General features: G+C 39.2%; 1 protein-coding gene across 1 annotated transcript in view; it reads right to left on the bottom strand.

The window, feature by feature from the left end:
- LOC108798615 (cadherin-9-like) overlaps window positions 1-13,011 on the bottom strand; it is a 165,425-nt gene extending 152,414 nt beyond the window's left edge. The window contains exon 1 of the mRNA XM_018570377.1: window positions 13,002-13,011. The gene's annotated coding sequence lies outside the window, so the exon portion shown is untranslated. The remainder of the gene's footprint in view (window positions 1-13,001) is intronic.
- Window positions 13,012-21,290: the final 8,279 nt, after the last annotated feature.

Here is a 21,290-nt window from a genome sequence, read left to right on the forward strand (position 1 = left end):
GCAGGATTTTCTGCAGCTTTTTTGTCAGTGTGAAGACTTGCAGTAGATGCTTCCAGCTGAAAGAGTGTTTTCAGGAAGAGATAGTTATTGCTATACATTGCTATACGATTGTAATATACTTACTGTTCCACGATCTGGCTCCCGGTTTCAGCTCCACCTCCCTGGTTCTCACAGGCTGTAGCGTCATGCAGCCCCTCCTCCTCCTCAGCTGTTTTAAGACCGCAAATTCAATTCCCCAGTGTTTAAGCAATGTGATGATGCTGAGCAAATTAATTCAGAATGCTCTTCATCCTGACATGCTGCAATTGCCTCTAGTCTCCTTTTCTGGTTGGATCCATCCGAGCAGGTTCATTCCTGGAGCAACCACCTTAGCTGATGCTGAAACTTCTCAAGACAGCCTCTCACTCTGTTCCCCACGCAGCTGCTGTAACCTCATGGAGTCTGTATATCCCTCTAACCTGCACAGCCTGATCCTAAGTACTTCCGACAGCACAACCGCAAGTACCATTATCACATGGGGACTTACAAGCCTGCTATATGATAGCACATTGGAGGTGACAGGTACTCTTTAAGTTGACATTAGGGGTCTATTAGACCCCTAGTGTCACCTTTCATCTGCAGAAAAAGCTATTCAAGCGCAGATGGCACTTGAATAGCTTCTTCCCTGGCTAGAATGACATGACAGCTGGGTAACTGGAAGTGATGCAATCAGCATTGCTTCCAGCTCCATTCAGTTTGTAGGGAATCGGCAAATTGATGCTCACTGGTCTCTCTCTCCTCTGCCTGCCAACACCCATAATGCTGGTGCCGGGCCCAGAGGAGGGGCAGCAGAGCCCCGGAAGCAAGGTGGGGGTGCAGGTGGGAGGTGCACACTTTTTTACTGCCCCCTGGAAGTGATCTGGTGGCTGCTCAGCCACAACAATCACTTCCAGTGTAAATCCCACTGTTGGCTTTACACAGGTAGAGTTTAGCTAAAGCCACTGGGAGCCTGTTTAAAAGGTATGGTCAATGCCGGCTCCGCCCAGTTGTTATTCATTGGCCGGGACCTGCTAGAAGACCCTAGCAGGTGCTGGCCAATAGGAAACAATTGGGTGGACCTAGCTGTCACTGCTAGCTCCGCTCAACTGTTTATTTTGTTTTATTATTATTAATTTTTTTCTATGCATGTAATTTTTATTGGTATTTCTGAGGATGCATGACAAAAATTGAATAACGAGTTACAAGAGAAGTGATATAACAACAGAGGTATATGAGCCCCATACAATCCTATGAACGGATGCAGACTTATCACTCAGTAAATCTTTCTTTTTAAATGTTCCTATTTACACTTTAAAAACAATTCTCAACCTTTTTTTGACTATTTTCATTGATTTTCTATTCTGCTTGGTACCACGGAGGTACCGAGCAGAATAGCCAAGCCGAATGCCCCTCGGTTCACTTACTGCTGTTCAGTGTGAATCCCTATGTGAATAGGAGAGAACAGCAGCGAGTGAGCTGCCAGGGCTTTTGCTCAGCCAATCCAGATGTTGGATCGGCTGTGTCAAAGTCCTTCTGCACTTTGGCTCAGTCGAACATGCAGAGCATGTTCAGATGACCGAAGTACAGCCGATGTATGACTGATTTCCGTCTAAATCAGCCATACTGAGCTGGAGAGAATACCCGAAAGTAGTTAATTAGTAGTAATTAAAAAGTAAAAAAAGAAACAAATTATTAAAAAATAATTATAAAAATAAAAAAGTAAATAAGATAAATAAAAATCTAAAAAAATTAATTGATAAAAAATTATGAAATAAAAATTACAAAAAATAAGAAGAAATCATTTTTTAAAAAAATAAAAAGTAATAAAAAAGTTTTAAAAATTTAAGAAACAGTAAAAATAATTGACACTAACCCCGCCGTCCTGCCATCTGGTTGCCATTCTCCATTGATGGGAAGGGAGGGGGGATTCCCGGGGGGGGGGTGCATCACAGGACCTGGCCTTGGGGCAGCAGGGAGAGTAAATCCGGCCATGGGGACAAGGTGGCACTCTTTGCGTCTTAAGGAAAATAGGTTTAACCTTTGCATACGGAAAGGATTCTTCACAGTTAGAGCTGTGAAAATGTGGAATAGACTCCCCCAGGAGATAGTTCTAGCTACTTCAGTTAACTGTTTACAAAAAATCTGGGTGTATTCCTAAATGCACAGAATATTACTGGATATTGAGTTCTTATAGGTATATTAAACATCAGAGATTGTTGATCCAGGGAATATCCGATTGACTTATGGGGTCAGGAAGGATTTTTTTCCCCTGTTGGAGCAAATTGAACCATGATTTATAGGTTTTTTTTACCTTCCTCTGAATCAACAGTGGGTAACTGGGCATAGCGTTCTGATTTAGGTTTTTTTTTTCTCTCATCTCTATAGGTTGAACTTGATGGATTTGTGCCTTTTTTCAACCTGACTAACTATGTAAAAGGGTCCTCTCACAATAGTTGCATACTTTATTTTGTCTCTGGCTTCAAGGATCCTTGTAGTTAGTAAACAATTAGTGTGTACACCATTGTTTAGATTAAATCTTGACCTGGGGTTAGTTTCCGGACACCTGTACATATGAAATTTTCCCAACATAAAGTTGAATACCATAGCGTCATTAAAGATTTGTATATAAAGGGGTTGGAAGTTTCTATTCCTAATGAAGGGTGTCTATGTTTGCCCCTAAACACTTTGGCACTTTGATGCTTTTATTCTCACAATAAAAACTCCCTTGGACTCTTCTTCGTTTGGTGGGGCTGGTGTTTTTTGTTCTAATTTACTTCTCCAGGGTTCCCTCTTGCCCTCTCTGGTGTCCCTTGCCCTCTCAGGTGGAAGTGCAGCCACTACCAAGCAATTAAGCCCCACAAAAAAGCCTGTACTACAACCATTTATAATTAAAGTTCACAGTGCCTCTCACTCTTCCTTGTGTGTGTGTGTGTGTGTTTGTAGAGACACACACAGTTTACTAACACACGCAAGGGTGACTCTAAAGGACTCTGCAATGGAAATAAGCCACTCTCAAACATGATATCAGGGCCAGTGCTTAGGGGACCAGCTGATTGTGCAAGAAGCTTAAACTTGTAAATATCAAGGAGGAACATACATTTTATGTGATTTAATCAACATTTGAAAATGCTTAAAACATTGTGACTTTAATATCACTTTAAAGCTCACATGTTGAAAAAAGAAACAAAATATAATTAGATGGCACTGGTTTTTCCAAAAAGACACATAAATTGCTAAGGGCAGATAAATTGCTATCCTCTTCTAGTGAATGCCAAGATAATAACTGGATTCCCTAATGAATAGCCATGGTGCAAATAATGGGGTTAAATACATAAACACTGATTGTGGTACTTTCACATCCTAGATACATTGCTAATCCATTTGTGCATTTAAGAGGTAATGTAAAACTTAAAGTACTAAAAACTATCTTTTATCTTCGTACCCACCAACAAAAATCAAATCTGGCTTATAAAAATGCAGACTGAATCTTATTGGGGGCCGTGTGGGAAATAATAGTGTCAGTTTGCCACATTGGGCCCTATATAATATAAATTAATATTGTACGTTATATATGTATTTGTTGGCTAGGTCCCTTCTAAGGTGACTTTTAACCTCTATGTGGATCATAGTAAACTAGACCTGTGGTTAAGGCTTTATCTCCTCCTCACAGTTATTACAAAAGGTGATCACTTAGGCCTTGTTTTTTAATTATCTAAGTGTAATGAGTAAGCATTAGAATGAGTGAGTCAAGCTGCCCATACACCTTGCGATCATCAGACAAAACGTTTTGTCCGATGAAAGAACCGTCGTACGATTTTCGTACGGCGGCTTCATCCTGCCCCGATTATCGCAAGGTTGGATCAGCAGTAATTTAAGAAAAGCACCTGGATAAATTGCGGTAATAGACCACACGTATTTTCGTTTGCACATGAGCAGTGTAGATCGTACAAATTATGACGTATGGAAACACCACTAACCTTGCAAATATCATACGATTGACCAAAGTTTTATAACCTGCTGGTTAGTCAAAAGTCGATTGATTTACGGTTGTACACTGCACATCAACCTTATGAATATCGGACAAAAACGCAATCGCATACGAAAATCGGCTTATATTCGGAAGGTGTACGGGCACCTTAACTCTTGGCTTCTTAGTGGATAATGAATAGTGGAGATGGTGGTCACAAATTCTTTCTTTCTACATGCATAGACCCTAAGATAACAATAAGATGTCTGCTGGTAACCTAAAATGCCTATTCTGCGCCTCTGTCTCATTTACGTTCACTTTGTTACTGGGTTCTAAATTCATGTTAAAGACTGCTGATTCTCTGTGTAATACGCCTGCCTTAGTGGCCAGTAAAACCTTGACAAGTAAATGGTCAGTGTTGGGGCTCAGCCATAAAGTCTGGAAAAGTGAGGCCCCAGTAACAAACTGGAACTAAATCACAGAAGGACACAGGTTTTTATGACTAATAATTAAGACAATACCAGGCAGGATTTTTACTTTTAAATACTTTTTTTTTAATCAAGTAAAGTTCCTTTTAATGCTGCCATCATTAAGCAGACACTTTTGAAATTGTTCTTACTGCCTCATTATTGTCAAAGTTACGTTCAGAGGTAATAGGTCATTATAGGCTAAAGGGCTCAATTAGATGTGAGATGGAATCTGTATAGTTTTGCAAAGTTACTTTTCTAAATTCCATTTCTTTAAAAGCAAGGGCATGGAACATCCATAATAGTATTTTTTCATAACAAGTGAGATCTTACTTTTAAATAGTTTGGACATAAAGCTGCAAGTTGCAAGTTGCATAGCAGCATAACGGGCATCCAGAGTTGAAAGATATTCAGACATTCAAAAGATTCCAAAACATCCCTCTATTTATTATGTGCACATCAAAATTGCCATTAAAAAGGTAAGTTCAGGTTATGACATGCATTTTTAAGTGCATATTTTCCACTTATATTATTTGAGATGTTTTTTAAAATATATGTCAAACATAGCTTTAAGTGTACAGTTTGTACTTCTAGCTTGTGTTCATATGTATTCCCTTCTTACCGCATTATGTGATTTTCACACTCTTTCACCTTTTATCTTCAAATATATCTTTCTCTTTTTACAGTATGTTAAAATAAGATTTTGATAAGTTTTACTTTTTTTCTCTTTGGCTGCAGATAAATTCTTAGGATTATGTGAATGGAATTTGAATCCTATTTTCACTGTGCAAGATGACTGTATCAAATGTTTATACCTTCAGGGTCCAACATACAGCTAAAGATAAGTCTTGATATTTGACACCTAACACATTTTTATGAGAACAGCAAAAGGAAAAAAGGATTTACACTGCTTGGGAACACAGTAACAATAAGCCATGAATGATGGCTAAAGAGGAAATAGCTAGGAAGAAACGCACATGACTCATACTGAAGAAGAAAACACTATATTTTTAATATAGAATTTCTACTACTCCATTTCTAATCATTGTGCAATAGTTCTCACTGAATGGTTTATCTAAACAAGAAAGTTATTGTGCACTGAGGCAAGTCGCTGTCTTTGTATATTTGGAGTTCTTGCTGTAACCATAAAGCAACAGGGTTTGCAGACTGTTCTGTAGATGCATTGTTGGCATGGTCATATGCAGTCATATGCAAAGAGCACAAAGAGGTGGGGGACCCCACTATCTTTTAATGCAATGTTTTGCAATGAAGTACACTATAGCAAATTCAAACTGCATAAGACTATTTTTAAAGGGAAGCTTTTAAACTGCACAGTTCCAGGCAACATACATGCAGAGAGTGTCTTTATCAATAATAACTAAGTTAATTTGCATTCTGAACAGTAAGCTAAGCACACTGACATGACAAATTAACAGTAAATTATAACTTTAAATAATGAAAAAAATAAGCAAATGCACATTAACATACATTGAAAGGTGAAAGGGTCATTAGATTGGAAAATGTACATAAATAAGCCACTTTAAATTAATTCATATAATTTTATCGAAAACTAGAGCTACTGCAACTGGTGTCTTTAACCACTTACTGACCGGGTTGTTTACAACCCCTTCCTGTCCAGGCCATTTTTCAGTATTCAGCACTGCGGTACTTTAACTGACATCATGCAATGCTGTACTGAAATAATTTTAAACCATTTCTTGGGCCACATAGAGCTTTCTTTTGGTGGTATTTAATCACCACTGGGGTTTTTATTTTTTACTATATAGTGAAAAACTTACCGAACATTTTGACAAAAAAACAGTTTTCTTTACTTTATCTTATGAAACATTTGTTATTACCCCAATCTTTTATTGAAATATAAAAGATGGGGTCACATCAGGTAAATAGACACCAAACATGTCAAGCTTCAACCACTTCAAGACCAGATGTTTAGACCCCCTTCCTGGCCAGGCCCTTTTTCAGTATTCAGCGCTGCGGTCCTTTGACTGACATTTATTCCGTCATGCAACGCTGTACTGAAATGAATTTTATAAAAAATTTTGACAGATAGAGGTTTCTTTTGGTGGTATTTATTCACCACTGGGGTTTTTATTTTTTTCTATATTTCAGAAAATTTACTGAAAATTGTGAAAAAAAAGTGTTTTTTACATTATGTTAGGAAACAATTATTATTACCCAATTTTTTGGTAAAATATAAAATACGGGGTCACGTCGGGTAAATAGACACCAAACATGTCAAGCTTACAAATTGTGCGCACCCGCAAAATCGCAAAAAACTACAAAACCCAAAATTGACCATAGGCGATGCTTTAAAAGCTTTTACCGCTCATCAGTTTAGTGTTATCAGTGATTGATGGCCCTAAAATTATCGCTTTCACTGCAACGTTCACGGCGATATGTAACATGTGCGGCGTAATGGGCGCAATCATCTTTTTTGCAGGTATGCGCACCTGACGCATGTTTGCATGCGTGTATGTATGGGTGGGGGCTTTAAAACATTTTTTGTTTTTTTTATTCTTTTTTATGTGTGACTTTAATTTTATTTTGGAAACTAATTTTTTTTCCTATTTGTTTTTTTTTCCACTTAACTTTATTGCTATCACATAGGGGGCTAAGAACCCCCTCTATGTGATAGCAAAAGATGTGGCAGGTCCTCTTTATGGAGACATCAGGGGTCTCCAAGACCCCTAATGTCACCTAGGACCCCCCTGAAGAAGCTGATGAAGCAGAGATCTGCTTCATCAGCTTCTCTCTAGCGTCTGAAGCTGGAGAGTGACACAAGAATGCGGAAGTGATAATATACATCACTTCCGCATTCTGGCAGCGGACATGGGACCGGAGGGAGCTCATGTACCGAGCTCCCTCTGACCCCGTGACAGAGGCCGTATGCTGGTCCTGGGCTCGCACCGGGCTCAGCAGAGCCCTGGACCGGCGTGACAACAGGAGGGGGGCACGGGCCCGCAGCTCATACAAGCGAAATCCGCCGGCTTTATAGACGGCGGATCGCTTTTATGTTAACAGGCATCGGTGCCTGTTTTTAAATCACCGGTGTTTCCAGCTCAGGTGCCTGCTCAGATCTAGAGACCTCTCGGCCGTTTTTTTTTTTTACAAAATGGTTTAAAAATGCACATGCCTGCGAAATCTCAGAAAAATACTATACCAAAATTGGCCATAGGCGAACAGCGGAGCTTGGGATTTGCAAGCAATAAGGCGTCTCTAAAGACGCCAGAATGCTTGTATGTAAACAGCCATCGCTGGCTGTTTACATTTCAAGCAGATGTCCCACTTGTGCATGCCCTCTAGTGGCGGGCACGATCGGGGCTGGAGAGAAAGTTTAAAAACGCCAACCCACATCCAAGAAGCCGCTGTCCGGCCATTTAATTACAACGGCTGGACAGCAGGTGGTTAAAGAAAACTTTGCTCTCACCTAAGCACAGATTATAATGACGGTGCACAATTAAATAATGGGTTTCAAAACATGTTGGTATTTATTATTAAATGAAGGGACAGGTCACCAGCAGTCAAATGATTTAAATAGATATGTCCTTTTCAATGGACAATTTGTCACGATAATCAACAAAGCCAACGTTTCGGGGCCGCGCAGGGTCCCTTCTTCAAGGCAGAAAGAGGTCACATCTTTCTGCCTTGAAGAAGAGACCCTGCGCGGCCCCGAAACGTCGGCTTTGTTGATTGTCGTGACATAATTGTCCATTAAAAAGGACATATCTATTTAAATCATTTGAGTGCTGGTGACCTGTTCCTTCATTTCGTACTTTGCACGGTGCCATCCGTGGTAGTTACTACAAGCACCATCGTTTTTACTGGCTGGGATTGCTGTAAGGTGTGCGGAGAGCACCTTCACCAACTGGTATTTATTATTACACAAGCAGGAAATCAAAAGGCAAATTGCTCAGGTAGCCTTGACATAAATGATTAAAACTGTGCAAATGTTCAGCATCATAGAAACACAAGATTTTTTACTTTGACAATCTTTTTCTTGGAAACAGTACAGGACACACACTGAATGAAAACAACTGGGGATATAGTGGTATCGTCAGATGAATGGATACAAGCCAGAGCTGTTGGAGCCTGTATAACCCCTCCCACCACAGCAAATCTTCAGTTATTTTGCAAGGATAGCACAGGATCAATCTAATTGGCCACCTGCAAGAACATATGGCCAAAGTCAGCTTCAGCTGATGCCTGAACATCCACCTTATAAATCCTAGTGGAAGAATAAACTGAAGACCAGGTAGCTGCCTTACAACTCTGCAAAGCAGATGCTTGGTGACAAAGAGCCCAGGGAGGACTGATAGCCCTAGTAGAGTGAGCACTGACTGAAAAGGGCAGGGAGATGCCCTTACTAGAATAAGCCTGATGAATAACCCATCTAATCCAACAAGCTATAGTGGGATGGGAAGCAGGAAAACCCTTGTGGGTCCCACCAGGAAGAACATACAGTGAATCTGATTGTCTGAAAGAAGAAGTGGTGTTGAGGTAGACCCATAACGCTCCTAAAACATCCAAATATATAGCAACTGTTCCTTGTAATCAGGAAAAAGGGAAGGCAACACAGTATCTTCATCAAGGTGAAAGAATGAAACCATTGTTGGTAACAATGAATCCTTAGACGTAAGTACTACTTTTTCTTAGGCTTCAATAGCCATGTCGTCAAAGCTAGCAGCTGATAAGCAGGGTGGAATACTGGACCTTGTGACAGAAGATGCAGGCGTTTGGGAGAGTCTACAGACAAAGGATATCTGTAAAATGCACTGGGAAAGTCTTTGGAACCTTTTTTTTTTTTGTAGAAACCTATGCTTGTGACCTTGGGATGGTCACTGACCTCAGGGTCAATACACAAATGTTCTCTCACCTCATTAGTTAAAACTACCATGGTGTTATGTAATTTCAAAAGCTCCACTGACGGAATTTCTTCTGTGGAGGAATCCTCTGAATCAGAAGAAGGACTTCCCCTCCAACTCCTTGCCACCATCACCCTGTTCAGGAAACCTAGAGTGGGCAATTTCTCTGTCCAAACATGAAAGTCAGAAGGGGCAGAAGAAGGGGGACTGTGCTTACACCCTCTGTGGCCAGACGCCTCAATCATGACAGGAATCTGGCACATGGAAACTGATATAAAGGCTGCTAAATCATTCTTACTAAGACAGGAATAATGATACCCAGCTGACTGAGAAGTAGACGCAATACAGGGTAAGGTATGAAAAGGTGGGCTAACAGACAAGTTATCCATGACTAAAAGGGAAACCATCAGGTAACCCAACACACCCACTAGCAGTTGCCATAGTGGTCCCCCTTTACCTCATGTCCCTTTACATCTTAACTCAATCATGTGAGGTGCCCTTTATGATACTCAGTCTATGGAGTGCCCCCTCTCTTACCAGCACCTGAGCCCATCTGCTGCTATGCCAGAGCAGCCTGTAGTCTCAAGCTTTGTCCCTCCACGTGACTCAGGAGAAGTGTCAGTGCAGCAGCAGGGAGCTCCCAATTGCACCACAATTTAAACACTTTGTGCATGTCACCACTGCCCTACCTCTGCTCTGTCCCTTCATGCTACCTTTGGCTCATGGCCACAAAAATGGCTTCTGGAGCTTTTACTGTGCATCCACGAGTCTGTGCACACACATGCACAGTGAAGGCACCAGCAGTGCTGGATGCATTCATCATCCAGGGTATACTCAGTATATTATAGGCTCCAGAAAAATGGCAGCCGAAGCCCAGAGGAGCAAAGAAGACTAGAATTAACCCACCTCTGCCCTACTAGAGAGGTGAGAAAGAAGGAGGGTAAAAGGAGAAGCAAGGGGAGCAAGGGTATGAAGAGAACCCTTAAAAAGTTCCCTGACATCTGAATAACCTACTGATAGAAATGGGAAGCAGAGAAGGAGCAGGCACCGGGTAGCAGCAGGGAAAAGGGGCCCAGCCAGAGACAGGTTACATACATGGAGGGGAGGAGGACCCAGTGTCTAGGACTCGCCACATGCGTCTATTTCATCAAATGATGAAATATTCCTCAGCTTTACTGACTTCGGGTGGGCACATTACCTAGGGGTTTGCAGGGATGGGGTCAGACTAGTGCGGATATTCCACTGCTCTGAACCTTTATAGCACCCTGCAACTCCCAGCACTGCACTGTGTGCCAAGGTGGGCACCAAATGCAGGATCCAGTGCCCAAAGCAACATTGCAGGGCAGCCCCACATTTTCTGGTGTTTTCCTTGTGGGGTACAGGAATGGCCCCTGAAGCTTCCGCAATTGGCCATCTATCTGGAAACAGCACATTCATTGTTGTGGCCATGTGCAACCAAGGGAGGTAGTCTCCCAACAACTCTGGCCAGTGCCCAGTCACCTGATTACACCACTATATACCCAGTCATATTAATTCAGCATGTGTCCTGTACTGTATGATCAAGAAATATATTATTCTTTTATGAAAGGTGAATCAGTCTATGTAATTTTACATTGCATCAAGACATATATAGTATACCAAGAGCACCAAGTCTAAAGATAAAGTTGATTTACTAAAGGCAAATAGACTGTTCACTTTGCAGGGGAATTTGCACTTTGGCTGAGTTTTTCCTTTAGTTTAGTGAATGAGGTGAAGTGCTGCTGATTTCCATCACCTAATTATGTGCAAGCAAAAATACTGATTGGGTATTCTTTGCAAAGCAAAATCTTACCACATTCACAAGGCTAAGGGAAACTTCTCCTGCAATGTTCATACTGGTTTGCAAAGCAGCTATTTGCCTTTAGTGAATCAACACCACAGAGTCCTAAATTCTTTAGTATGTCTGTAGTACCATCACAGAAAGGCTTTCCAACACACTGCTGCTTACACAGAAAAAAACCTCTGTTTATTTTGAATTCCTAAAACACGTGAATACAATGTTTTGCTAAAGAGGGGTTTGAGTCAGCCCTGAAGTTTGTGACCCATAAAACATGTTGGTCTTTTTATGTGATTTTAGACTCTGTATCTTTTGACTTGGCACTCTTGATATATTTCATATCCTTTGTGTCACTCCCTTGTCACCCATTGGAGGATATCCTTGTTTATATGAGCAGGCTTACTGGAGCCAGTGAGCTTATTGAAATAGTGTATCTCATTAACTCCCAACAAATACACGCCTAAAGTCACAGTGCCATTTGGATAAGTCTTTTTAAAGATTTGATATTGCATTGTATTTTATCAAGTTTGGATAAGTATTGTATAGTACAAGAGGGTATTGGCTCTCTGCATCTCAAATTCTCCTATGTTTTAATGTTTTACATATTTTGCTTCATACTTAATGAACTTGGATGTTTAAAAGAGACATTAAAGTGGAATTAAACCTCCCCTCAACCCCCCACAAATTGCTGATTTGTATGTTTGTAATGGCATAAAAGACTCTGTAAATCTCTTGTGCTATAAAAGTTTCTTTCTACTTGTTAAGCTTTTTTTCTGTACACTGAGCCATGCATGCACAGCTCAGCACACAGACCTGGCATGTCAAGATGAAGAAACTCACACGCATATGTAGTAGCTACATCATGCTGGCCGGTTATTGAAGAGGTCAAAGATGCCGAACCTGAAAGACGAATGGGGATAAGATGGAAGCACAGAGTGATGGAGAAGCACAGCGCTGGAGGAAATTGCTTTGGCAGGTAAGTCTGCAATATGTGCATAATGTGCAAATATGTTGTGCATACTAAAAAATGATGGCTTAAAATCTCTTTGGGGGATTTTTTTTCAGAAAATCTTTTTTACCTTTAAGCCTTTACTTTCATTTTAACAATAAGGATTTTCATGGATAAACTCCCAAGTATCAGTGAGAAAAAATTATTGCAGTTAATGAAAAGTTTTAAAAGCCCACAGCTAAAAACACACATCTTCTAAGTTTGAGATGTCACCAGAAGCAAGCCAAATACTTAGGCAATTTAAAGAATCTTTACTGGTTGATTTTTATATGGAATACATTAGAAAAGGGCTTCAGATTTCCAACAAATGAAATACTGTAATGCAATAGTTTTTATTAGGCTATTTAAAATATAATAAAAAGTATCCCTACAAAGAGACCACCCTATATAAAACAATTAAAATACTCAAGCCACATTTATTAAAGGAAGTCCCTATACATATATTACTAGCATAGATAAACATATGCAAACTATGTCTTTGTCTCAAAAAGGTGTTCCCCAATATTTTCTGCAATGTCCAAAACAGGAAAAGTGTCTGCATTATTATGTCAACAGCTTATCATATAAAAACTTGCAGAGCATCAAAAAATAAAACAACAAAAACCAAAAATAGAAAAAATAAATAGCTGTTGCTTATTTCAAAAATAATTTCAATATTACTGTGTTAACTGTTTTATTAGTATCCCTTTAGTTGCAATTGGCTACACTGTATATCAAATCACAACTAAAGGGATACTAATAAAACAATTTTAACAAATGTAATATATAACCAGTCTATAGCAAATTCAAAAACAAAAACTATTAAAGACATTGTGCAAACAATATTGATATTGAAAGGGACAAAAGGGCAGAAAAACTAAAGGAAGAAAAAAGAGGAAGGGAAGAGGAAAGAGGGAACCCTGTACTCAAGAATCACAGAGTCCCAAATGTTCAGAAGTGAGGTAACAAGAGGTGAGAGAAAGGCTGAAGGTGTTGAGGATGGGAGGGCTGGATCTAGGGCGGTGACATAAGGGGTACAGGGATTGCTCTATAAATACTCTTAACTTAATTTTAGAATGAGAAAACCAGTACATTATACAACTTAGGACTGCTGTCATGTCATATAGTTTCTTATGCATTAGTCCTGCCCCCTCATCCAGTTTGTATTTAATTAAAATATCATGCCATAGTTGGGTCAGAGAGTATCCCCAGAGGTACTGGAGTACAAATTATCACAACCCAAGAAAAAAAAGGTATGTGGAACCCTAATAGGGATTGTCTGAAATAGATAAAGGAAGTGAGGTAACACATCCATTTTAAAGAGGGTCATTCTATCCAACCAGGAATGTTTTTTAGTAGTTCAAGCCTCCAAATGATCTTGGGTGGGAACCAACAGGGATACATAGTTGATGCAGAACATTCAAGGATGCAAACCCCCAAATACTTGAGGGAATGGGAAGTCCAGCAAAAGGGAAAAATATCACGTAGGGACTTAATGTTGTGCCTGGGAAGGGAGATGTCCAGGCACTGCAACTTGAAAGCATTTATCTTGAAATTACTACAGCAGCCAAATCATTCACGTTTATCCAGTAATGAGGGTCCAGGGTTAGCGATATAAAGAAGTTGATCACAGAAAGACACAATTCTGTGGGGGTTTTTTCGCAATTGAAATACCTCTTATGTCACAATTTGCTCTTTTGCTCTCAAAGTGGTAGCTAAGTGCTCCCTCACTAAAAAAATCTATAAAAATGGAGACTGGAGGAAGCCCTTATGGGTACCATTAAATATGTATACTGAGTAAAAGAGCAAGCCATTTCCCAAAATTATTGGTGTAGAGCGGGAGTATGGGGCCAATATTTTGTGTTTAAAGGTGATAGGCAAACCAATTTGCACCAGGGTAGCTTCTAGGAATCTCCAATCAAAGTGGTGAAAAGCTTTTTCTGTGTCCAAAGACAACAGACACAGAAGAAGCTTTCATGAACAAAAATAATTGATGAGCAAGCTTTTTAATACTGTTATCACAAGCCTCACAACTTTGGACAAAGACCATCTGCTTCAGGTGGATAAGAGCTTCAATATCGTCTTGAAGGCAAGAGTACAATTATGTGGCATAAATTTTGAGGTCAACATTATCAATAAATAGGCTGGTACCTGGCACATTGAGTTGGATTCTTCTGATCTTTAGGAATAAGAGTAATGTGGGCTTCTTGAATGGTCACAGGAATCAACAAGAAGTAGGAATAGCATTGAAGGGGTGTTCAGAATAAGAAACAAGGCATCTTTAAAGTGTTTATAGAAAGCTCCTGTATACCAGTCAGGGCCAGGGCTCTTAGCCAATTGTAAAACAGAAATAGAAATTAGATTGCTTTAAGGCCATATTAAAAAACAATATTTGCCAGTGTATACTATTACAAAATTTAAAGAACAAAAGTTTAAAGAACAAAACTTTGGAGTTAAAAGATTAATACATGAGAAAAAATTGGCCTTTAAAAAGTATAAGATGGAAGGGTTATCAAAGGCGTTCAAGCACTACAAGAAATGCAAAAATGCAATTAGAGCAGCAAAAATATGCTACAAAGAACAAATATCTATAGAAAGTAAAAATAACCACCCAAAATTCTATAAATACATGAATAGAAAAAAAGTAAAGATGGAGCACTGGCCCCATAAAACATGAGCAGGGAAAGCTAGTTACAAGTGACAGGGAGAAAGCAGACGTATGGAATACTTTCTTCTCTTCTGTTTTTAGTGAAAACTGTACTAATAATGGACTAGACAAAGCCCAGTGGCTAACAAAGACTGAGGTAAGAAAGAGGCTAGAAAATCTAAATGCTAATAGTTCTCTGGGACCTTAAAGTAAAAATTCAGGTTATTGCCAGACAATTGTTTTTAATCTTTGAGGATACATTAAGTATGGTACTGATATTAAAAAAAAAGGTTCAAGTAGCAAGTAAGCCTTACATCAATAATATACAAAGTTTCTGAGAGAATGGTCATAAAGTATATAAAAAATACATGTGAAAATGGTATCATAAGTGCTAACCAGCATTAATGTATAAATGGCCATTCTTGTCAGACAAATCTATTAACATTCTACAAGGAAGTGGGTTGTTAGGTGGATAATGGAATACCAGTTGATTTAGTCTTTCTAAGCTTTGCAAAGTGTTTAACACAGTGCCCCTTAAATGGTTAATCTACAAAGTAACATTGTTTGGCATTGACCTATATGTACTTGGGTAGAAAATTGGCTGAAAGACCACATCCAGAGGGTAGGGATAAATGGCTCATTCTCTAAATGGTCCAAAGTGGTGAGTGGAGTGCCCCAGGGTTCTATACTGGGGACAATTCTGTTTATTCTAATATTGTGGTGGGAATAAATAGCTCACTTTTAGTGTTTGCTGATGATACAAAGGGAAATAAGTTTGCAACAACACAGAGAATCCCTACAGTAACACTTTGACAAAAATAAAGTGGACCTTTAGCCCCTTTGACTAAAAATCCCCTTAGCATACAGGTCTGGATGCTGATATGAAATCATCTTGCATTCATTAGCTAAACAAACATATTTTATTTTACTTGCAATTTATTTTTTTCCACTTCCTAGTCCACTTTGGAACAAATGATGTAAATGTGCCCAAGCATTGCATCCTGGGAAGCTTACAACAACAGAGCATTGCAGGGAAATATTATCTGTAATCTCAGGAGATCTCAGGGAAAGGCATTTCCTCTCCTGACATGATGTGCATGGTCACGTGTCCTAGTTACATGTGCCAGAGTTCCAGGAAGTAAAGGGAGATCTAGTAACATTCCCTTAATTAAAATGGCCACTGTCAGAAGACTTGGGAAGAAAATAAAAATAAGGTATGCAAAAAATAAAAAGTTGGCAATTATCTAGAAGTATCTGTTTGTATATTGTGATTACTAAACATTTCTAAAGGTGCCTTTGTTGTGAATTTGAAGATATGGGTAAAGTTCCTCTTTAAGTGTGGGCTGCATCGTGGCAGATGAGTTTTAATCTAAAAAAATGCATGCAGAATATAGCTTGGGTGGCGTTTCTCTGGGGAAATCAGAGATGGATCTTGGGCTCTTTATAGATCACAGACTCAGCAATAGCGGACAATGCCAAGCTGCAGGTAATAAAGCCAGTAGTACAAGCTTGTGAAAAAGGAATTTACTGAAGGGACAGAAATCTAATTTTACTACTTTATGAAACACTGGTAAGGACCCATCTTGAGTATGTGGTTCAATTTTGGTCCTCTATTCTTAGGCAGGATGTCCATGAGCTAGGTAACGTTCAGAGAAGGGCAACCAAATAATTAAGGGGGATAGAGAGTCTGTGTTATCAAGAATGCCCACATATAATAAATGTGCTGTCCTTAGAGAAGAGACACTTAAGAGGTGACATGATTGCAATTTCAATTTACAAACTCGTCAATAAGGGACAGCAGTATTGGGAATGCATTACTTAAACCAAGAACCTTGAAGAAGACTTGAAGGCACAACAAAAAGTTGGAGGGGATGAGGAACAATATTAAACTGATGAGGTACAATCTTAAACTGCGTAAGAGATTTTTTACTTTGACAATGGTAAAAATTTAGAATTTGCTTATAGCTGTATCGGCAGAAAACAAAAAACAGCATAAACAACACTTGGATGAGTTCCTCAATTGACAAAACATACAGGGTGATGAGGATTCCTAGCATTACACACACACTATAAAGATTAAACCTGATGGGTATCTTTATTCAACCTCACCTACTATGTAATTGTAAGAAATTACATGTCATTATTATATGACATGTCCAAACACTGAAAAATCCCTGGGATACAAATAGGTTTATAAGGTTTAAGGTACTAGGGCGAAAGTAGTTAAACCTTTGTGTTAATAAAGCTATGCTCCTTTTGTAAGTCTACATCTTCATGTGCATTTGAAATTTGGTATCATTGTTAATATGAGCAACATTGCAAAGTATATTTCCAACTTAAAACAATCTTTACAAGCTCCAAATCGAGGGGAGCAATTAAAACAATGTAAAACATTATCCTACTGTTTTTCTGCGAAACAAAGTAAACCTGTGGTAAGCCCTTTGCAGTTATGATCAATAGACTGTAAATACTCAGTGTTACAGAAGCCAGAATAGGCCATTGAAAAGCATATCATGTTATTATATACCTCATGTATACATGAATTGATTTTATTAACATAATTATTAATTATAACAGTGTCTTTAATATTTGTTTCACATGATTTGACATATTCCATTAAACATGAATTTAGAAATTCCAGATTTTATATATAATTTTTGCACACATTTGGTATAATTTACAGCTCCCTGATGTGAACTGTTTACAAGGCAATGCCGATAAATATTTGATCCACTGAAATAACATAGACAAATTCAGTAATCACAGTACCTTCCTGCTGTTATTTATCTCTTCCACTTAGTTATTTCTAGTCTACACAGCAGTCATAACTTAACAGTACCTATGATATAATCACCATTTTTTTGTTAAACTTCTCATCTGAAATATGGGACACAGCAAGAATTAATAGAAATAATGCAATGCAGTGATTTAATACTGTATTTTGATATTGTAATTACTATATTACTGTAGTCTGCAGATATTTAGAACATCTCTACATAGTTCTGTAAGTATGCCATTTGATAACTGCAAAATGTATAGACTATTTTGGGTGTAAGTGGGTGTAAGTAATTTTCTAGACAAACAAATGTAGATTTTTAAATATGTGCAAAAAAGTTCCAACAACAAAATGGTTAAAGAGGAGCAATTGTTTTCTAGTGGTAACCATTGCCAACTAGCGTTGAACTTTTTCTTTTATTAATAACTCTCAAATATTATTTAGCCATGAATAATATAAAGCCAAGGCTTCAAGGCTTCAAATCAAAGTCAAGGTCATATGCTCCACTTTTCTTGCACTAAGCCAAGTCCCCTTCCATTCCACTATTAAATGTCATAAATTATTTAGGCAGTAAAATCAAACTTCACCTTTGTGACCATGTTTCATGTACCACGAAACATGGTCACAGTTTGCAGCACGTCTCCCCACAGGATTCTGCCTGGATGTGATTATGGCACATCTGTGCATGGCTCTGTCTGCACAGTCATGTCAATCATGCACAGATCCATTAACAGAATCATTGAATGAAAAGTTTACAAGTTCCATCTGCCACTGTGGCAAAGGAACTCCTAGTTCTAGGTGTGAGTACATTAGGTCTCCAGGCTGACATTAGTACTCCATAAACATGTACATTTTATTTTGTTCTAAATGGATATTAATATGAATTACATTAAATTTGGAAATTGGGATGCATCCAAATTTCCAAATTCTAAAGTGTCTGCCAACAAATCTGAATGCTCGTTTAACAAAAATGTGGATCCAACCAAATTTTAAATCAAGGCAAAACTAAATTGGACATGTGACTGTTCTCTAACCAATCATATTGATTTCTTTTGGCTGTTGGAGGTTGCATTACACCATGTGCAGGTACCCACACAGGCAGACCAAACATGTATGACCACACCAGACAAGGCAAATTGAGCTTATAGATATTTTATTTACAAGGAGCCAAAACATAACATAACCCACAAATAAGTAATTGCAAACAAAAACTAGGAACAAACCAGGAACATAAGCAGGTAACTGGACTCAGGAACATAAACAGGTAGCAGGACTCGGGAACATAAGCAGGCAACATGACTTGTTAACATAAGCAGGCAACAGGACTCGGGAACATAAGCAGGCAACAGGACTTGGGAACATAAGCAGGCAACAGGACTCAAGACTGGGGACTCAGGATTCACATGAAACAATAACAGTATACTGAGGCATCATCCTGACTGCAGGGAGGGTTTAAATATCCTTCCAGGAAGGAAGTACTGGCAGCTGGGAGACACCCACAGGTGAGCACTGGAGCTGTAGGTTCCAGCACCACTCAGTGGTGGTCTGGTACCTAACAGCTCCTGGCTGCCTGGAGATACCTGCAGGTGAGCACAGGAACTGCAGGGCTTAGCTCCAGCACCACCTGGAGGCACTCTGGATCCTAACACAGGCATAGTCAATATGACTTTGTTCCAATATGAAAATTCAAATGGATCCGTAATCCAAAAAACAAAAAAAATACAAATCCGAAAAGATACAAAACAAAACACATTTTTTTGTGGGGTTACATAGTGTTCCAGGCTGACACAAAAAACTATAGCAGCAGCAGTATTCTTGAATGATATTTGCCATTTATTTGTAAAGCTTACATAATGATATATCTTCACATCATTTTACTAAATGCATTTTGTTAGATAAATGATTACCATTAAATGTTTAAACCCCCTAAGGATTTAAAATTAAAACAAATGGGTTGTAAAAATGAGCAGGCACCATATTAGAGTGTATATAGTATTTTTGTTCGTTTCTGTGGATAGATATGATGAAGTTTATGTATTGATAAATGTTAATTATATACAGTATAGTTTAATGTATCGAACAGGTATCTGGTTATTCCCAGCACATAAAGACTGCAAAAAAACTAGTTGAAGCAGCAAGTAGCTGGAAAGGGTTTAAACAACATGCTGGAAAGGGTTTAAACAACATGCTGATCTCATCCTTAAGGCATTATTCAAGATAAATGAAGATGAAGGCAAGTGTTGTTATTTGCTATTATGGATTGGAAAAAATGTAGGGGTATTAAAACATATGGGTGATAAGTCTGCAGAGAAGAATAAATAGCCTAATGGTTAAAGTGACATTAAACCCTCAGATTTTTTAACATAAACCAATACTGTAACGTGTGCCTTACTGTAATCCATGGTAGTTTCCCTTCTCTTTGCTGCTCTTCCTTTTAAATACTCTTGTCTTCTCATGCTTTGGGAGAACTTCACTTTGCAGCTGAGTGCCTATTCCTTCATTATCATAAAGAGTGAAACTAAAAGGAAATCCCAAATTTTTTGCTATCACTAGAACAGTATTAGAGGGGAAATATTCCATTGGAAACACTAGTTCTGATGACTATGGTGACAAGCAGAGATTTCCATCATTTTTTGTTGTGGCTATGGATTTTAAAGTAAAAGTGAATTTAGTTTCACTTGAAGGATGAATTGGCTAGAGCTGTTATCACTGTTACTTTGAATTAATCAGGCTAGCCACAAAAATAGACATACACCTCAGGGAATGCAAGCCGGGGAAGATGGGGGCTTACAGATCTTCCTGGGCCCCTGCAGATTTGCTTCTTTTTACAGCCACAGCGTCAATTTCTTTCTCCACTTTTGCACCTCCAGATGCGCAGGGCCCATGCATCTGGGCCTAAAGTGGCCTACTCTGTCCCTGGAGGAATGATAGTAGCATTGACTGATTAACCTTTGTCTTTACTGCAGGGTACCTGACCATTTCCTCAATAAGGAAGTTAATTCTGTCATCTGGCAACTTCAGCTCACATATTCCTTCCTTTATCTCTGCAGGACCCCAAATTAACAAGTAAAATACTAGCCATCATGGATTCTGGAGCTTGCACCTGTTTCTTGGATGCTTCCCTAGCCCAGTAACTCCCAATTTCCTTCCCAATAGCTTCATACCAAGGCCCAATCTTTGCCTATCCAGTTGGATGACAGTTTAACCATCGAATCAGAGCAAGTCACATGGGTAACATTCCTACGTATCACCACTATTTCTTTGGGTCATCAAGATATTCTAAGCTTCAACATCATTTCTTCCCTATTACTTCCTGTTATCTTGGGTATGCCCTGATTACAGGTCACTAACCTGGGGATGTAAGGACAGAGCGGAGCACAGGTGCCGATACTGGTGGCTGGCCGGTTCTTGAGGAGGCGCTCAAGTGCGTTGGATCAGCTGGAGGACTGAGATGACACTGCAACCTCTTGAAACCAGAGCAGGCAATGGGTAAGCACTGGCAGGATGTCATTGCTCAGGATGCTGATGGAGCGATCCACCAAGTGGCAGACCAGGAGAGAAGTCAGGTTCAAGCCAAGGTCATACACAGGGGGCCGAATCTTGAGGTGCTGAATCACAGATCAGGATCAGGGTCAGGAAACGTAAGCTAGGGTCATACACAGGAGATCAGAGAGCAGAGGTACCGATTCAGGACGAGGAGGCGAAGTCAAATGGTCACAAGCCAGGTT

Source organism: Nanorana parkeri, unplaced genomic scaffold, assembly GCF_000935625.1.
Source record: "Nanorana parkeri isolate BGI_ZX_2015 unplaced genomic scaffold, ASM93562v1 scaffold1525, whole genome shotgun sequence".
In the NCBI taxonomy this organism is placed as follows: domain Eukaryota; kingdom Metazoa; phylum Chordata; class Amphibia; order Anura; family Dicroglossidae; genus Nanorana; species Nanorana parkeri.